The 17,870-nt window shown below is 46.9% G+C and overlaps 1 protein-coding gene and 1 long non-coding RNA gene across 2 annotated transcripts in view; one reads left to right on the top strand and one right to left on the bottom strand.

Annotated features, from left to right (window-relative positions):
* LOC311426388 overlaps window positions 1-17,870 on the bottom strand; it is a 371,544-nt gene that overhangs the window by 153,555 nt on the left and 200,119 nt on the right. The gene's annotated exons all lie outside the window — the stretch shown is intronic.
* The window catches only part of LOC311426329 (polycomb group RING finger protein 3-like), a 176,269-nt gene continuing 173,393 nt past the window's right edge, over window positions 14,995-17,870 (top strand). Inside the window, exon 1 of the mRNA XM_084502766.1 lies at window positions 14,995-15,528. The gene's annotated coding sequence lies outside the window, so the exon portion shown is untranslated. The remainder of the gene's footprint in view (window positions 15,529-17,870) is intronic.

Raw genomic sequence — 17,870 nt, 5'->3', positions numbered from 1 at the left:
GTACAATTCAGTTCATGGGCTATTCTCACCCAGTATTAAATCTCCTTGAGGTACACACCGGACCTCTCCGTTCTTTTGCATCACCCACCAAGTGTATCCAGGTCCCTGAGCGAAAACAATTCCACGAATGGGTTTGCCTTTTCCTGAGGCAGGAGTAGCCCAGACTGTTTTACCCAGCATATTTTTTACATGCACTACAGGGACTTTATCCCTATCTACAGTACGTAACAGGTTTGATTGGGCAGGTCCAGCTCGGTTGGCAGATCCCCTAGTATTGACTAGCCAGGTAGCCTTTGCCAAATGTGTATCCCAGTTTTTGAATGTCCCCGCGACCATTGCTTTCAATGTAGTCTTTAACAGTCCATTGTATAGTTCAACTTTCCCGGAGGCTGGTGCATGATAGGGGATGTGATACACCCACTCAATACCATGTTCTTTGGCCCAAGTGTCTATAAGGTTGTTTCGGAAATGAGTTCCATTGTCTGACTCTATTCTTTCTGGGGTACCATATCGCCATAGGACTTGCTTTTCAAGGCCCAGGATAGTGTTCCGGGCGGTGGCATGAGGCACAGGATATGTTTCCAGCCATCCGGTGGTTGCTTCCACCATTGTAAGTACGTGGCGCTTGCCATTGCGAGTTTGAGGGAGTGTGATGTAATCAATCTGCCAGGCCTCTCCATATTTATATTTCAGCCATCGTCCTCCATACCAAAGAGGCTTTGACCGTTTGGCTTGCTTGATTGCAGCACATGTTTCACAGTCATGAATAACCTGTGCTATAGCGTCCATGGTCAGGTCCACCCCTCGATCACGAGCCCATCTGTATGTTGCATCTCTACCTTGATGGCCTGAGGTGTCATGGGCCCATCGGGCTATAAATAATTCACCTTTATGCTGCCAATCCAGATCCACCTGAGCTACTTCAATCTTAGCAGCCTGATCCACCTGCTGGTTGTTCTGATGTTCTTCAGTAGCCCGATTCTTGGGCACATGAGCATCTACGTGACATACTTTCACAGCCAGGTTCTCTACCCGAGCAGCAATATCTTGCCACAATGCAGCAGCCCAGATGGGTTTGCCCCTACGCTGCCAGTTGTTTTGCTTCCATTGCTGTAACCATCCCCACAGGGCATTTGCTACCATCCATGAATCGGTGTAGAGATAGAGAACAGGCCATTTTTCTCGTTCAGCAATGTCTAAAGCCAGCTGAATGGTCTTCACTTCTGCAAACTGACTCGATTCACCTTCTCCCTCAGCTGCTTCTGCAACTCGTCGTGTAGGACTCCATACAGCAGCCTTCCATCTCCGATGCTTCCCCACAATACGACAGGACCCATCAGTGAACAGGGCATATTTCTTTTCATTCTCTGGTAACTGGTTGTACAGTGGGGCTTCTTCAGCACGACCCACCTCCTCCTCTGATGATATCCCAAAGTATTTACCTTCTGGCCAGTCCATAATCACTTCCAATATTCCTGGGCGACTGGGGTTTCCTATTCGAGCCCGCTGAGTAATTAGTGCAACCCACTTGCTCCACGTAGCATCAGTTGCATGATGCGTAGAAGAGACCCTTCCCTTGAACATCCAGCCTAGTACCGGCAATCGGGGTGCTAGGAGGAGCTGCGCTTCAGTACCGACCACCTCTGAAGCAGATCGAACTCCTTCATATGCTGCCAGTATCTCCTTTTCAGTTGGAGTATAGCGGGCCTCAGACCCTCTGTATCCCCGGCTCCAAAACCCCAGGGGCCGACCTCGAGTTTCCCCAGGTTCTTTCTGCCAGAGGCTCCAGGTGGGGCCGTTCTCCCCGGCTGCAGTGTAGAGCACATTCTTTACATCTGGTCCTGTTTGAACTGGCCCAAGGGCTACTGCATGGACTATTTCCTGCTTAATTTGTTCAAAGGCTTGTCGTTGTTCAGGGCCCCATTCAAACTCATTCTTCTTACGGGTTACTTGGTAGAGCGGGTTTACAATCAGACTGTAATTTGGGATGTGCATTCTCCAAAACCCCACAACACCTAGGAAAGTCTGTGTTTCTTTTTTGTTAGATGGTGGAGACATAGCTGTTATTTTGTTGATCACATCCATTGGGATTTGACGACGTCCATCTTGCCATTTTATTCCTAAAAACTGGATCTCTCGTGCAGGTCCTTTGACTTTATTTTGTTTTATGGCAAAACCGGCTTTCAGAAGGATTTGGACTATTTTCTTCCCTTTCTCGAAAACTTCCTCTGCTGTGTCACCCCACACAATAATGTCATCGATGTACTGCAGGTGTTCAGGAGCTTCCCCCTGCTCCAGTGCAGACTGGATCAGTCCATGGCAAATGGTAGGGCTGTGTTTCCACCCCTGGGGCAGTCGATTCCAAGTATATTGGACTCCCCTCCAAGTGAAAGCAAACTGTGGCCTGCAATCTGCTGCTAGAGGGATGGAGAAAAATGCATTAGCGATATCAATTGTGGTGTACCACTTGGCTGCCTTCGATTCAAGTTCGTACTGAAGTTCCAGCATGTCCGGCACTGCAGCACTCAGTGGTGGCGTGACTTCGTTCAGGCCACGATAGTCCACTGTTAGTCTCCACTCGCCATTAGACTTTCGCACTGGCCATATGGGACTATTGAAAGGTGAATGAGTCTTGCTGATCACTCCTTGGCTCTCCAGTTGACGAATTAGCTTATGGATGGGAATCAGGGAGTCCCGGTTAGTGCGATATTGCCACCGGTGCACAGTTGTGGTAGCGATTGGCACTTGCTGTTCTTCGACCCTCAGCAACCCCACAACAGAGGGGTCCTCTGAGAGACCAGGCAAGGTAGATAATTGTTTAATGCCCTCTGTCTCTAAGGCAGCTATACCAAAAGCCCACCGGAACCCTTTTGGGTCCTTGCAGTATCCTCTTCTGAGATAGCCTATGCCAATTATACCTGGAGCATCCGGGCCAGTCACAATACGGTGCTTTTCCCACTCATTCCCAGTCAGTCTCACTTCAGCCTCCAATACAGTCAACTGCTGAGATCCCCCTGTCACTCCACAAATATAGATGGGCTCTGGTCCTTTATAGCTCGATGGCATTATAGTACATTGTGCACCGGTGTCTACTAAAGCCTTATACTTCTGTGCGTCTGATGTGCCAGGCCATCGAATCCACACAGTCCAATAAACTCGATTATCCCTTTCCTCCCCCTGGCTGGAGGCAGGGCCTCCCTAATCCTGGTTGGAATCTTCTTCGTTTCTGTGTTTGAAGGACTGTCTGCTGGAAGTTGGAGCAGCAAACTTTTCAGAGAACCCCTTTTTCCTGATTGTTTTCTTTTGCAACTCACGTACCCGTGCCTCTAGGGTCGCAGTAGATTTTCCATCCCATTTTCTCATGTCCTCTCCATGGTCTCGTAAGTAAAACCACAGGGTGGCACGGGGTGAGTACCCACCATATCGTCTTCCTTGCGTGGATGAACACCTACCCCTGATAGCTGAGACACTGCTCTGTACAGGTACGGAGGAGAATAATCTCTCTTCAAGTTGGTGAACCTTTTCAGAAAGTTTCTCCACAGTGTTCTCTTTTGGTCGGTGGACACTGGTTGGTTCAGGTGGGGATGAAGATAGATTCTCTTTAAGTTGGTGGAACTCTTCAGAAAGTTTCTCCACAGCTGAGACGCAGGCCTGTAAGGAAGAGGAGAGACTTTCTTCGTACTGCCGGAGTTGTTTAGCCACTTCATCCACTGTGGGTTCCTCATCCTCTTTCCAGGCCATTATTGCCAATGAGCTGGCATATGATGATGGTGCACTCCGTACAAACTTCCGCCACATGGGTCATGTACACCTGACTTCATGTGGATCTTTGGATGTTTGTCTGAGGTCTGGATCCTCATAAATCACTTCCCGTACGGCTAATTCCCTCAGGTACTGGATTCCCTTCTCCATAGTGGTCCACTTGCCTGGTAGACATAAAAGTTCTTCCTTGAAGGGATACCTTTCCCTCACAGCTGAGAGGAGACGCCTCCAGAGGCTGTGAGATTGTGCTCCATCTGCAATTGCTTTGTCAATGCCTGCATCTCTAGCAAGGGATCCCAGTCGCTTGGCTTCCCTGCCGTCTAATTCCACACAATTGGCTCCAGTGTCCCAGCATCGGAGCAGCCAGGTGACAAGCTGCTCACCTATACAGCGACCAAAATCTTTTCGCACATCTCGTAACTCATGCTCGTTTAGGCTTCGGGTAGTTACTGTTGATTTTTCGGCATCCTCATCTTCCTCCTCCTGAACCCTTGATGGCCCAGCATCGTCGTCGTCTCCGTCGTCTCTATACCTAGATTTGGCAGAAGATTCTCTGCGTTCTAAACGACCTGAATCTCTATACCATTTTTTCACCTTCTCTACAGGGGCAGCTTGCACTGCTACTGCTCGTTTCTCTGACCTTGTTACAGGGTCTGCCACAGAGGTTGGAATACCCTCTGCAGGGTCAACTTGCACTGCTACAGCTCGTTTCTCTGACCTTGTTATAGGGTCTGCCACAGAGGTTGGAATACCCTCTGCAGGGTCAACTTGCACTGCTACAGCTCGTTTCTCTGACCCAGCCACAGGAGCTGGAGTGGCTGCAGGAGCTGGAGCAGCTGCAGGAACCGGAGCTGGAGCGGCTGCAGGAGCTGGAGCTGGAGCGGCTGCAGGAACTGGAGCTGGAGCGGCTGCAGGAGCTGGAGCAGCTGCAGGAACTGGAGCTGGAGCGGCTGCAGGAGCTGGAGCTGGAGCGGCTGCAGGAACCGGATCTGGAGCGGCTGCAGGAACCAGAGCTGGAGCGGCTGCAGGAACCGGAGCTGGAGCAGCTGCAGGAGCTGGGACTGGAGCGGCTGCAGGAGCTGGGACTGGAGCAGCTTCAGGAGCTGGGACTGGAGCGGCTGCAGGAGCTGGGACTGGAGCGGCTGCAGGAGCTGGGACTGGAGCGGCTGCAGGAACTGGGACTGGAGCAGCTTCAGGAACTGGGACTGGAGCGGCTGCAGGAACTGGGACTGGAGCGGCTGCAGGAACTGGGACTGGAGCAGCTTCAGGAGCTGGGACTGGAGCGGCTGCAGGAACTGGGACTAAGTTGATAGCAGTATCCATGGCAGCTCGATAGGCATGAGCCAGGCCCCAGCATGTTACAATGATTTGTGTTACTTTGGAACTTCCCGAATCGCGACACCTTTTTTTCAAGCATTCTGCCAGTTTTTGAGGATTTTGCACTTGTTCAGGGGTGAATTTCCAAAACACTGGGGGTGCCAACCGCTCTAGATGCCTGACCATATCCTCCCATACTCCCTGCCACCCACAACTATACTGCCTCCGGGCAGATCTCCGGATGAGCTTCCTAAGTAGTTGTTTAACTTTAAGCAGAACCTGAAGCGCATTCAGGAGGCAGAACAACAGGACTATGCTGGTCTGAGTATCCCAAGGATATTCAATGTCTTGGAGAGCTATTGTAATAAACTCGGAGGATAAGAGGGTGGTGAAGGAGGAAGGGAGAGTGATCAAGTAAGAAAAATTATCTTCCCCTTTCCCCTCCACAGATTGACTCCCTAATGAAAAAAGGCAACAGATATAATTGCTAATAGTTTCCAAAATACAGTTTCCAAAGTATAGAATCGAAGATGTTACTGAGTACAAATACCAGGTTAGAGTCATGGCCAGATATTTCATCATCTCATAAGCCACTGATACAACACACAGTACCATAATGGTCTGAAACCAGGGCCCGGAGAGGATAAACAACATGACAGAGAGCACATACGGAAAATAACGTGCTATAATACTCAATTTGGAAAACAGGCGCAGCACAGTTGAGATTAAAGCAATCAGCATTATGACAAGTGACTATTAAGCAGGTCTAATTCTTATACCAATTTTAGTTTAACACACTCTGGTCAGATCTGCCGTTATCTCAACCTTTCGAGCCCCACGTTGGGCGCCAAAAAGACTTTCGTGGTTTAACCCGGCTGGCAGCTAAACACCACGCAGCCGTTCGCTCACCCTCCCCCCTCCCTCTCTGGGACGGGGGAGAGAAATGGAAAGTGAAGCCCGTGAGTTGAGATAAAAACAGTTTAATAAGACAGGAAAATAATAATAACAAAATAATAATAACAATAATAATAATAATAATACAATGGTGATAATAGGAAAGTAATAATAATATGTACAAACAAGTGATGCACAATGCAATTGCTCACCACCCGCTGACCGATGCCCAGCCTAACCCCGAGCAGTCCGGCCCCCTCCCCCCGGCTAGCCACCCCTATATATTGTTTAGCATGACGTCAGATGGTATGGAATACCCCTTTGGCTAGTTCGGGTCACCTGTCCTGGGTCTGTCCCCTCCCAGCTCTTACTGCACCCCCAGCCTGCCTGTTGGCAGGACAGAGCAAAAGTCTGAGGTGTCCTTGGCTTGGTATAAGCACTGCTCTGCAAGAATTAAAACATCGGGGTGTTATCAGCACTCTTCTCATCCTAAGCCAAAACACAGCATTCCACCAGCTACTAGGAAGAAAATTAATTCTGTTCTAACTGAAACCAGGACAAATTCCCAGTCTGGGTTATCAGCAGTCATCCCTGTGCCTGTACTGTGTCTGGTCTGTGTCTGGGCTGGCTTCCCTTCTCCCCAGTGCTTCACAGAGCCTGTCTTCAGATTAACAGTCTCGGTCCTTTGCCAGCCATACTGAGACAACCTACCACCCCCGACGGGACTGCTGAAATCAGCAGGGTGCATCTTCCTCTCTGTGGTGGAAAGAAATCTTCGGTAGGCGACAAGATCCCAGATGAGCCCCCAAATTGTGAGAAAACTCTCAATATTTTTCTTCAGAGAGGACCTTCTGTGAAGCTGTTTTATTTGTGATTGCAATGGCGGGCATCCTGCAAGGAGGAGAGCACAGTATTTTTTTCCTTTCTTAAATATGCTCTCAAAGAAGTGCAACCAGCATCACTCATTGGCTCAGCTTTGGCTAGCAGCAGGTCCCTTGTGAGGCCAGCTCAAACTGGCTCTTATCTAACCTGGGGCAGCTTCTGGCTTCTCACAGAGGCCACCCTGTCAGCACCCTGCTACCAAAACCTTACCACGTAAACCGAATGCCTCATCATATTTTCTCCCCCTGTCTTTTTGAGGAGGGGGCACATGAGAGCAACATGGTGGGTACCTGGCAGCTAGCCAAGGGCAACCCTTCATGTGTTTAGTGACAAAAAGGCTCTTCTTCAAAATGTTAAAATACTTCCTTCTTATTGCACTAGGCTTTGAAATGGGTAGTTGCTGTTGTCTCATGGAAAAGGTAGATACTTTTCACTAGCGATGTATGCAGAGAACCCGTGCAACACATTGGTATGAACAATACTGTGTGCATGTATAATATTTTATGATGTGTTCATATTTATATGACTGTTGAATACTATTTTGTAACACTGACAGAATATCAGTAAGATGTAGTATTTTCAGCATTGTTATGAACATTAAGAATACAGATCAGCAAATAGGTCATTTATACCAGCATATTATTTTAGCAATTTCTAACGTTCTTGCTATTGGTCAGTTCTCAAATCATATAGAGCTTATATTAAACATAGTTTCAAGGGCTCTGGAGAATGAAAATAGTCAAAGCAGAAACTGAAAGAAGTTCTACTCAGAACTTCTGGTATTAGCAAAGAATTAGCAAATATTAATACAGACCAAAGGGGATTTCCATATTTTATCTTTAGTGGGAAGAAACCAGTAGAGAATAAACTTCTGCACTCTTTAAGAGACTAGGGGAGCAATTGAATAAAGTCTAAAGTAAAATGACTGATTCCTGTATGCCTTTATACACTCATTTGGTGGTTGAACAAACAGCTTCTCAGTCACAGAAGCACTAAGCTCATTTACACGAAGAGGCCTTTGGAGCATAAAATCTTCCATGCTTGTGGAGACTGCAAGTCTCTTCAAGCATTCCTGCCAGGCACTTGTATACCATACACTTTCTCCAAGAAAACAAGGTGCAATTTTTTAGGCTAACATTAAATTTATGATCAGAATGCAGGAGATTGGGTGTGGGGTGGAGAGAAGGGCTGTTTGTTTTTTTTTACTTTGAAGAAAAACTTCTAGTTTTGCAAATAGAAAGCATTTATTTAATTCTCAAAAATAATAAAGAAAAGAAAGAACTCTGTTCCCGTCATGACCCCTCCCCTTTCACAGAACCTATTGTCCTGGTTTCAGTTAGAACAGAATTAATTTTCTTCCTAGTAGCTGGTGGAATGCTGTGTTTTGGCTTAGGATGAGAAGAATGCTGATAACACCACGATGTTTTAATTGTTGCAGAGCAGTGCTTATACCAAGCCAAGGACATCTCAGCCTTTCGCTCTGTCCTGCCAACAGGCAGGCTGGGGGTGCAGTAAGAGCTGGGAGGGGACAGACCCAGGACAGGTGACCCAAACTAGCCAAAGGGGTATTCCATACCATCTGACGTCATGCTAAACAATATATAGGGGTGGCTAGCCGGGGGGAGGGGGCCGGACTGCTCGGGGTTAGGCTGGGCATCGGTCAGCGGGTGGTGAGCAATTGCATTGTGCATCACTTGTTTGTACATATTATTATTACTTTCCTATTATCACCATTGTATCATTATTATTATTGTTATTATTATTTTGTTATTATTATTTTCCTGTCTTATTAAACTGTTTTTATCTCAACTCACGGGCTTCACTTTCCATTTCTCTCCCCCGTCCCAGAGAGGGAGGGGGGAGGGTGAGCGAACGGCTGCGTGGTGTTTAGCTGCCGGCCGGGTTAAACCACGACAGTCTTTTTGGCGCCCAACGTGGGGCACGAAAGGTTGAGATAACGGCAGATCTGACCAGAGTGTGTTAAAATAAAATTGGTGTAAGTATTAGACCTGCTTAATAGTCACTTGTCATAATGCTGATTGCTTTAATCTCAACACTGCTGCGCCTGTTTTCCAAATTGAGTATTATAGCACATTATTTTCCATATTTGCTCTCTGTCATGTTGTTTATCCTCTCTGGGCCCTGGTTTCAGATCTTTATGGTACTGAGTGTTGTAGCAATGGCTTATGAGACGATGAGATATCTGGTCATGACTCTAACTTGGTATTTGTACTCAGTAACATCGTCGACTCTGTACTTTGGAAACTGTATCTTGGAAACTATTAGCAATTATACCTATTGTTTTTCCCAAAAAGACTGTCGTGGTAGGCAAAAAGCCTAAAATAAAATCTTTAAGAGAAACACGAGTTTGTCCCAAATATCTCCAGATAACATCCTTCCTAAAGAAAAATTATGGCAATCTATGATTCAACTACAGATTTTTGCAGGAAAAATATTTCTGCAGTAGGAAGGTTAGATCTGAGGTACTTCTAGCCATAGTAACAGATAGTGGAACACAGGGAGAAGAAAGGCAAAGGATAATGAGAAATAAAATGAGCTCAATCATGCTATGCCTAGACATTGTGATAATTTTGGTTATTAGTTATCCTGAGCCATCAGTCTGACTTTTGAGTGTGTTTCTCATCTGTATCCCATCATCACCCACAGCATTACCTCAGGCTGACTCAGTTTACATTACATTTGATCCCAATAACTGAATTTGTTATCTTTGCTGCACATCACAGTCACACTTAATGATCCCCTACCTCTCTCCAAACAGCTTTTTAAGAAGAAAAATGTTTTTAGTTCTTCTCTACCAGCACAGCATCTGTGAACTCCTTTTCATCAGAATAGCTCCTTCTGTTTGACAGCTCAATGAAATCAGAGTTGTCTCTTCTAGGTACATAGTTGAGTACTTATTAATATGACAATTAGATTTGGATTCATCAAGTCAGCCTCTGGGAAGTCACTTTCATGTCAGTAAAAGACTATAACATTTCCTATCAACAAGTTTTGGATAGCATCAGCCAAAGAAGTTCTGGAATGGCTATTACAAAGGTGGTGAAATTGCAACTTGAAACTATATTCTTTATATCCAATTTAATGAACCGGGGAGGGAGCTCTCAGTGGAAAATGTTATTCTCCCTCTTAAGGAAAGAGAAGGTTTTAGCCAATGGTACTGCAGAAAACATGACATTTATTTATAGCAACAGTGGTACATGAACAATAACACATTCTGTACCGCCTTCTGATCAGATCTGGATAACACAGCCTGTTACACTGCCTAGTGCTTTGTAAGCATCAGAGACCAACAGATGCAGGATCAGTTGGGAAAAACACTCAAAGAACAGGGTAGAACTGGCCTTCATCCCTTGATGTCTGCCTTGTTAGATAAATAGTCATATGAGTGTCATCACGTGGCACTTACAGGGCAAGCAGGCGATCAGGCTCAGTCAGCATGGGTTTATGAAAGGCAGGTCCTGCTTAACGAACCTGATCTCCTTCTATGACAAAGTGACGCGCTTGGTGGATGAGGGAAAGGCTGTGGATCCGGACTACCTTGACTTCAGTAAGGCTTTTGACACCGTTTCCCACAGCATTCTCCTCAAGAAATTGGCTACTTGTGGCTTAGACTGGCGTACGCTTAGTTGGGTTAGAAACTGGCTGGATAGCCGGGCCCAAAGAGTCGCGGTGAATGGAGTCAAATCCAGTTGGAGGCCGGTCACTAGTGGTGTCCCCCAGGGCTCGGTACTGGGGCCGGTCCTCTTTAATATCTTCATCGATAATCTGGATGAGGGCATTGAGTGCAGCCTCTGTAAGTTTGCAGACGACACCAAGTTAGGTGCGTGTGTCGATCTGCTTGAGGGTAGGAAGGCTCTGCAGGAGGATCTGGATAGGCCGGACTGATGGGCTGTGGTCAGCTGTATGAAGTTCAACAAGGCTAAGTGCCGGGTCCTGTACATGGGGCGCAACAACCCCAAGCAGAGCTACAGGCTGGGAGAGGAGTGGTTGGAAAGCTGCCAGGCAGAGAAGGACCTGGGAGTATTGGTTGATAGTCGGCTGAATATGAGCCAGCAGTGTGCTCAGGTGGCCAAGAAGGCCAACGGCATCCTGGCTTGCATAAGAAACAGTGTGGCCAGCAGGGCTAGGGAAGTGACTGTCCCCCTGTACTCGGCTCTGGTGAGGCCGCACCTTGGGTACTGTGTTCAGTTTTGGGCCTCTCGCTACAAGGACATGGAGGTGATCAAGCGAATCCAGAGAAGGACAATGAAGCTGGTGAGGGGTCTGGAGAACAAGTCTTACGAGGAGCAGCTGAGGGAGCTGGGGTTGTTCAGCCTGGAGAAGAGGAGGCTCAGGGGCGACCTTATCGCTCTTTATAAGTACCTTAAAGGAGGCTGTAGTGAGGTGGGGATTGGTCTATTCTCCCATGTGCCTGGTGACAGGACGAGGGGGAATGGGTTTAAGTTGTGCCAGGGGAGGTTTAGGTTGGATATTAGGAAGAACTTCTTTACTGAGAGGGTTGTTAGGCATTGGAACAGGCTGCCCAGGGAAGTGGTGGAGTCACCATCCCTGGAGGTCTTTAAAAGACGTTTAGATGTAGAGCTTAGGGATATGGTTTAATGGAGGACTTGTGTGGTGGTTTTACCGTGCCGGGCAGCTAAACCCCAACTGCACATGAGTTGAACCAACTCATGGATGGGAATCAGGAAGTCTCGGTTGGTGCGATATTGCCGTCTGTGCACCGTTGTGGTAGCAATTGGTACCTGTTGTTCTTCAACCTTCAGCAATCCTACAACAGAAGGGTCTTCTGAAAGGCCAGGCAGGGTAGACAGCTGCCTAATCTTCTCTGTGCTCAAAGCAGCTATGCCAAAAGCCCAACGATATCCTTTTGGGTCCTCTTGGACCCTCTCTTGAGATAGTCTATGCCAAGGCGACACGGAACCTCTGGGCCAGTCACAATGGGATGCTTTTGCCACTCATTCCCAGTTAGACTCACTTCAGCTTCCAGTACAGATAGTTGTTGGGATCCCCCTGTCACTCCAGAGATACAGGTGAGTTCTGTCCCTTGGTAGCCTGATGGCATTATGGTACATTGTGCGCCAGTGTCCACTAGAGCTTTGTATTCTTGTGGTTCTGATGTGCCAGGCCATCGGATCCACACAGTCCAATAAATCCGGTTATCCCTCTCCTCTACCTGGCCAGAGGCAGGGCCCCTCTAGTCCTGGCTAGAGCGTCTGCCACTTAATTCTTGCAAATGAGAGGTAGAGGTCCCTTCATCGTGGTCAAGAATAACATCAGCTCTTCTACTGCCTCTGGGGTACTGCCCAATAGAAACTGGAGCAGCATTTCTCTTAGGAGCCCCTCTTCTTGCTGCTGTATTTCCTTTCAGTTCACGTACCCGAGCAGCTAGGGTTGAAGTAGGTACACCATCCCATTTCCTCATATCTTCCCCATGGTCACGCAGATAAAACCACAAGGTGCCACGTGGTGTACGTCTTGGGTACTCTCTCTCTTGAGCAGGCAAATGCTGATTCTTAGTGGCTGAAGTATCACTCTGTCTAAATGAGGGGGAATATACTTGTTCCACGAGCTGGTCAAGTCCTTTAGACAGTTTCTCCACAACTGAGACACAGGACTGTAGCGGAGCAGAGAGATTGTCTTCATATTTTTGAAGCTGGCAGGACAGCTCATACATTGTTGGTCCCATCCCCTCATCCCAGCGAATTGCTGCCAGGGTACTGGCATGTGCTGATGGTGCACTCCGCACAAATTTACGCCACATGGATGTTGTGCACTGGACTTCATCGGGGTCTTGAGGTGTCTGGGCATTGTCCAAATCACTATAAATCATCTCCCGCACAGCTAATTCCCGCAGATGCTGGAGACCTTTATCCATAGTGGTCCACTTGCCTACGTGATATACAATATCTTCCTTATGGGGATATCTTTCTTTGATAGCTGCCAGGAGTCGTCTCCAGAGGCTGAGGGCCTGTGCTCCTCTCCCGATTACTTTGTCGATTACCCTTTCTCTAGAGAGGGATCCCAGCTGCTTGGCTTCATTGCCTTCTAATTGTAGGCTATTGGCCCCAGCATCCCAGCATCGAAGCAGCCAGGTGAGGATGTGTTCACCTGGGCGTTGACCATAATCCTTTCGTATTTCTTGCAACTCACTCAGGGATAGGGATCGAGTGGTTTCTGATTCCTTTATGATTTCCATCTCTTCTTCCTGCTGTTTTTGTGATGGCTCTGCTTTAGAGGTGCCTGTCATTTCCCCTTCTCCCTCCTTCTTAGGAGAGCCTTCTTCCCTTACTAAACGAGCTGACCTCCGTTTCCATTGTTTTGACTTGACTATGGGGGCGACTGATACCATAGTTGGTTGGTCCTCTGGGTCAGCCACAGCATGTGTTACTTGGTCATCAGATTCAGAGACTTCCTCCCTCTCTTCAAGTTGCTGGATGATGTTAAACAGTGTTTGATAGGAGTAAGCCAGGACCCAGCACTGTTGAGTGATTTCTTGAAACAGCAAAAATCCCATGGCTTGCTGTAGCTGAGCAAACCAAGCTACCAGGGCAACTATGAGAAGTTCCCATGACACTGTTCCCACTTCGCCCAATTGAGGAATTCAGAAAAATATTGTTACCAGTAGCTGGCTTCAAGGACAAGGTCTATGTGACTGCTAATCACAAGGGGGTTGTTTTCTTGCAGGTGGGGTTGTTTTCTTGTAGTTGTTTGTCTGAGTGCTTTTGACCAATAATCTTGTGTGAAGCACTGTCCGCCCCTGTTAAGTTCACTATAAAAGTTAGGCTATTCGGGCAATAAAATGGAGCATGATCTGACTCTGCTGGTGTCTGTTGTGGTTTTGGCCGTGCTTCCTGCAACACCAGCACAATGCTGCAAGCTGTCGTTCTCCGGCATTATCAGGGTCAGGACATACAACTCTCAAACATTCTACCAAGATTTTAGGATTTTGCACTTGCTCAGGGGTGAAGTTCAAAACTATTGGAGGAGACACTCGTGACAGGTATCTGCCAACATCATCCCACACACCTTGCCACTCGCCACAAGACTGTTTCTGGACAGATTCCCAAGTAAGCTTTCTAAACAATCGACTAATCTTAGAGAGAAAATGAAACCTGTTATTCAGAATTAGAAATAGCAATACATGGGTTACAGATGGATCTTCAAAATACTCCCAAACTGTTGTAATTAGCCCACTGTGAAAGAAGGGAAAGGTACCATTCCTAATATTATTAATAAACTGGTGTCCAGATGAGAAAAGGAAGGCAGTGTAGTTCTGAATATTCTCTGGAAGATAGTTTCCATGGGACCCAAATGATAACAGCGCAGAGCCTGAATTCCAGATTAAACTCAAGGTCAGTGCTTGGCAGCACAGCGAATTAAAAAAAGTGAACACAGATTGTAGCACTTTGTTGGATCGGATATATAGGAGAAAGGAGAATATCACACGGATTGCATGACATATGATCAAAGCCATTATTAACAGGACAAGGAACATGGTTACTAGCAAGTAAGTGTGTTAGTTGTATGCGTTTTAATCAATTCTATTTTTATCTCAACGCTTCGAGCCCCATGTTGGGTGCCAAAAAGGACTGTGTGGTGGTTTTACCGTGCTGGGCAGCTAAACCCCACAACCGCTCTCTCACTCCCCCTCTTTTAGATGAGGAGGGGGAGAAGTAAAGCGAAGTACAACTCACGGGTTGAGATAAGGATAATTTAATTAAAGGGAAATAATAATAATAATTAAATAAAGATTATTATGAACTAAACAATTTAACTAAGGGGAAATAAAAAGGGAAAGGGGAAAAGGAAGGGGGAAAGGGAAAAATAAAAAGAAGGGAGGAAAACAAACAAACAAAATAAATGAAGGCTATATGGAAGTGCAGAGGAAAGAAATTACTCTCTACTTCCCACAAATGAGCGATGATTGACCACGTCCTTGAAGCAGGGCCTCAATGCACGCAGACGGTGTTCGAGAGGAGGACCGATGTTTTCCCAACGAGAGCCCACCCCTCCCCTCTTCTTCCTGTTTCCACCTTTTATTGCTGAGTGTGACACCACATGGTATGGAATATCCATACCATGGATTCTACCAGAAGCCACTTGGCTAGTTAACAATAAGGGGTCTGACAGCCATGCTGGTCCTGCTGAAACAAAATACCTACACACTGTGGGAGGAGCTAAAGTCCCCATAGTGCATGTAGGGAAGTGGATGGGGAAAGCAGTGTGGGTTGCTCCTGCCTTGGGAAAAGGCAAAACCACTCAGGTGATTCTCTTCACCCAAGGACCAGGGCAGACCTGGTGGGTCATGCAAAAGGATGGGGATATCAAGTGTGTGCCTCAAGGAGATTTAACCTTGGGAGAAAACTAATCTGTAATCTAAGTTATTTGTTGTAGGAAGACACTGCAGAACCAATGACAGGTCAACTTCGCAAGGAGCTGGGCAAGTGCAGCAACGACTCGAGCTAAGCTGGTGCTGGCATCCAGAAATCCAACTCCACCTGTCCTAAGTGAGCATTTTGGCAGATGAAGCCTAAATCATCAACAGCTCTTATGGACATTTTGGGAAGAGGCCTATAGAATGAAAAGAAGTAGCTATTGATAAATCTGTTAAAGGACAGGGAACAGTGGTGATTAGAATACCTATATGCTAAGGTATGTGGGACCTGAAAGCAACACAGATGTTATGGAATAAAGGGTGAAGGTTGTACTGGGTCTGGCTGGGATGGAGTTAACTTTCCCTGCAGCAGCCCATACAGTGCTGTGCTCTGCACTTGTAGTTAGAACAGCCCTGGTATCCCACCAGTGTTTTTGTCTATTGCTGAGCAATACTGACACACCATCAAGTCTCCCTCCAAACTGCCTTTCTCAAGAGCCAGAAGGCTGGGGGTAGGCAAGAGGTGGGGAGGGGACATCACCAGGGCAGCTGACCTAAACCAACCAAAGGGATATTCCTTACCATATGAGGTCACACTCAGCACTAAAAGGTGGAAAAGGGGAAGGAGGAGGGGGGCTCCCGTTATGAAAACACCCATCTTCCCAAACAGCTATGCCTATTGAGGCTCTGCTTCCCAGGATGTGGCCAAAAATTACTAATTGATGGGAAGTAGAGAGTATTTTCTTTTCTCTCACACTGCGGTTCCACGTGGCCTTTGCTTTTTCCCCACCCCCTTCCTTTTAATTAAATTATCCTTATCTCAACCTATAAGTTATTTTTTTGTTGTTGTTCTTTTCCAGCATACTTTTTTCTTCCCCTCTTCTTCTAAGGAGGGGGAGTGAGAGAGCAGTTGTGTTGGAGTTCATCTGCCCAGCAAGGTAAAACCACCACGCTGCCCCATGTTAAGAGCCAGTTTCAGCTGACTCATAAAGAGACCCTCGACTGGCCAGAGCCAAGCCAATAAGCCATGTTGGTTGTGCCTCTGTGAGAGCATATTTAAGAAAGGGAAAAAAATTTTTGGTAGTGGAGGGCTGCAAGGGTGGCCTCTGTGAGAAGAGTCCAGAAGCTGCCACATGTTAAATAAGGGCCACTTTAAGCCAGCTCAAAAAGGGGCCTGCCACTGGCCAGAATCAAGCCAATAAGCGATGCTGTTTGCACCTCTGTGAGAGCATATTTAAGAAAGGGGGAAAAACTGCTTCACAACAACAGCTGGGAGAGTGAGGAGTGAGAGACAGCCCTGCAGACACCAAGTTCAGTGAAGGAGGGGGAGGAGGTGCTCCAGGCGCCAGAGCTGAATTTCCCCTGGGGCCTGTGGAGAGGACCATGGTGGAGCAGGCTGTCCCCCTGCAGCCCATGGTGTACCATGGCAGAGCAGATTTCCACACTGCATCCTGTGGAGGAGCCCATGGTGGAACAGGTAGATCTGTCCTGAAGGAGGCTGCAGTCTGTGGATAGTCCTCACCGGAGCAGACTCTGGGCAGAACTTGTAGCCTGTGGAAAATAGCCCACACAGGAGCAGGTAATTTGACGGGAGCCACCACCTATGGGGGACCCATGCTGGAGCAGTTTGCTCATGATGGATGGGTGCTGTGGTACAGACCCATATTTGGAGCAGTTCTCCAAGAACTGCTGCCTGGGGAAAGACTGCACAGGATGTTTGGGAAGAATAGCATCCTGTGGGAAGGACCCCACGTTGGAGCATGGGAAAAGAGTGACCCTGAAGGAACAGCAGAGACAAAGCATTATGGACTGACCACAGCCCCCATTCCCCATTCCCCTGTGCTGCTCAGGAGAGGGATGTAGAAGAGGGGGGAGGAGGTGGAAGGTGTTTTTAGCTTCTCACTGCTCTAGCTTGTTCGTAATAGGTAATAAATTACATTAAATTCCCTATGCCAAGTCTGTTTTGCCCATGATGATAACTTGAGTGATTTCCCTGTCCTTGTCTCAACTCTTGGGCCCTTTTCATTGTATTTTCTCCCCTTTTCCCTTTGAGGAGGGGGAGTGAGAGAGCAGTTGTGGCGGAGTTCAGTTTCCCAGCTGAGTAAAACCACCGCAGCACCCTGATTTTACTTTGCTTAGTGCTTTATAAAAGCATTTGCAGATAATTTCAAAGGCAGAGTGTTTCTCTATTATGCTCTCTCGTGATACTTGAGAAACAGAAAAATACACAAACTAAGATACTTCATGTCTTGGTATTCATGTTTTATGGATGATGTCAAATTCCCTCCCCTTTTTTTATGGCAATTTTCATTGTCAAGGAGTGTTTTTAGGTAAATAACACAAAATAGGTATTACAAATAAGCATATACCTGAAGGCATACTATTTCACCAGTGGCTTTCTTTCACTTCTCTTCAATAAGTCATGTTACCAAGTGTTTGAATTTCTTTAAGGGGCTTTGAAATGAAACTGGATTACCAAAACTTTGGTCAGGAAGAAACTTTCCCCACAACAGACTTGCGGAGACTATCAAGGTTGTTTAGTTTTTTATCTCCTCTGTAACAGGGGAAGTAGTTTGCACAACTCCACTATATTGACAATAGACTGGAATCCTCCTTCTCT

This window comes from Aythya ferina (genome assembly GCF_964211825.1).
Source record: "Aythya ferina genome assembly, chromosome: W".
NCBI classification, from domain to species: domain Eukaryota; kingdom Metazoa; phylum Chordata; class Aves; order Anseriformes; family Anatidae; genus Aythya; species Aythya ferina.
The sequence above is the reverse complement of the archived record's forward strand: the minus strand, read 5'-3'. Positions and strand labels throughout refer to the sequence as shown.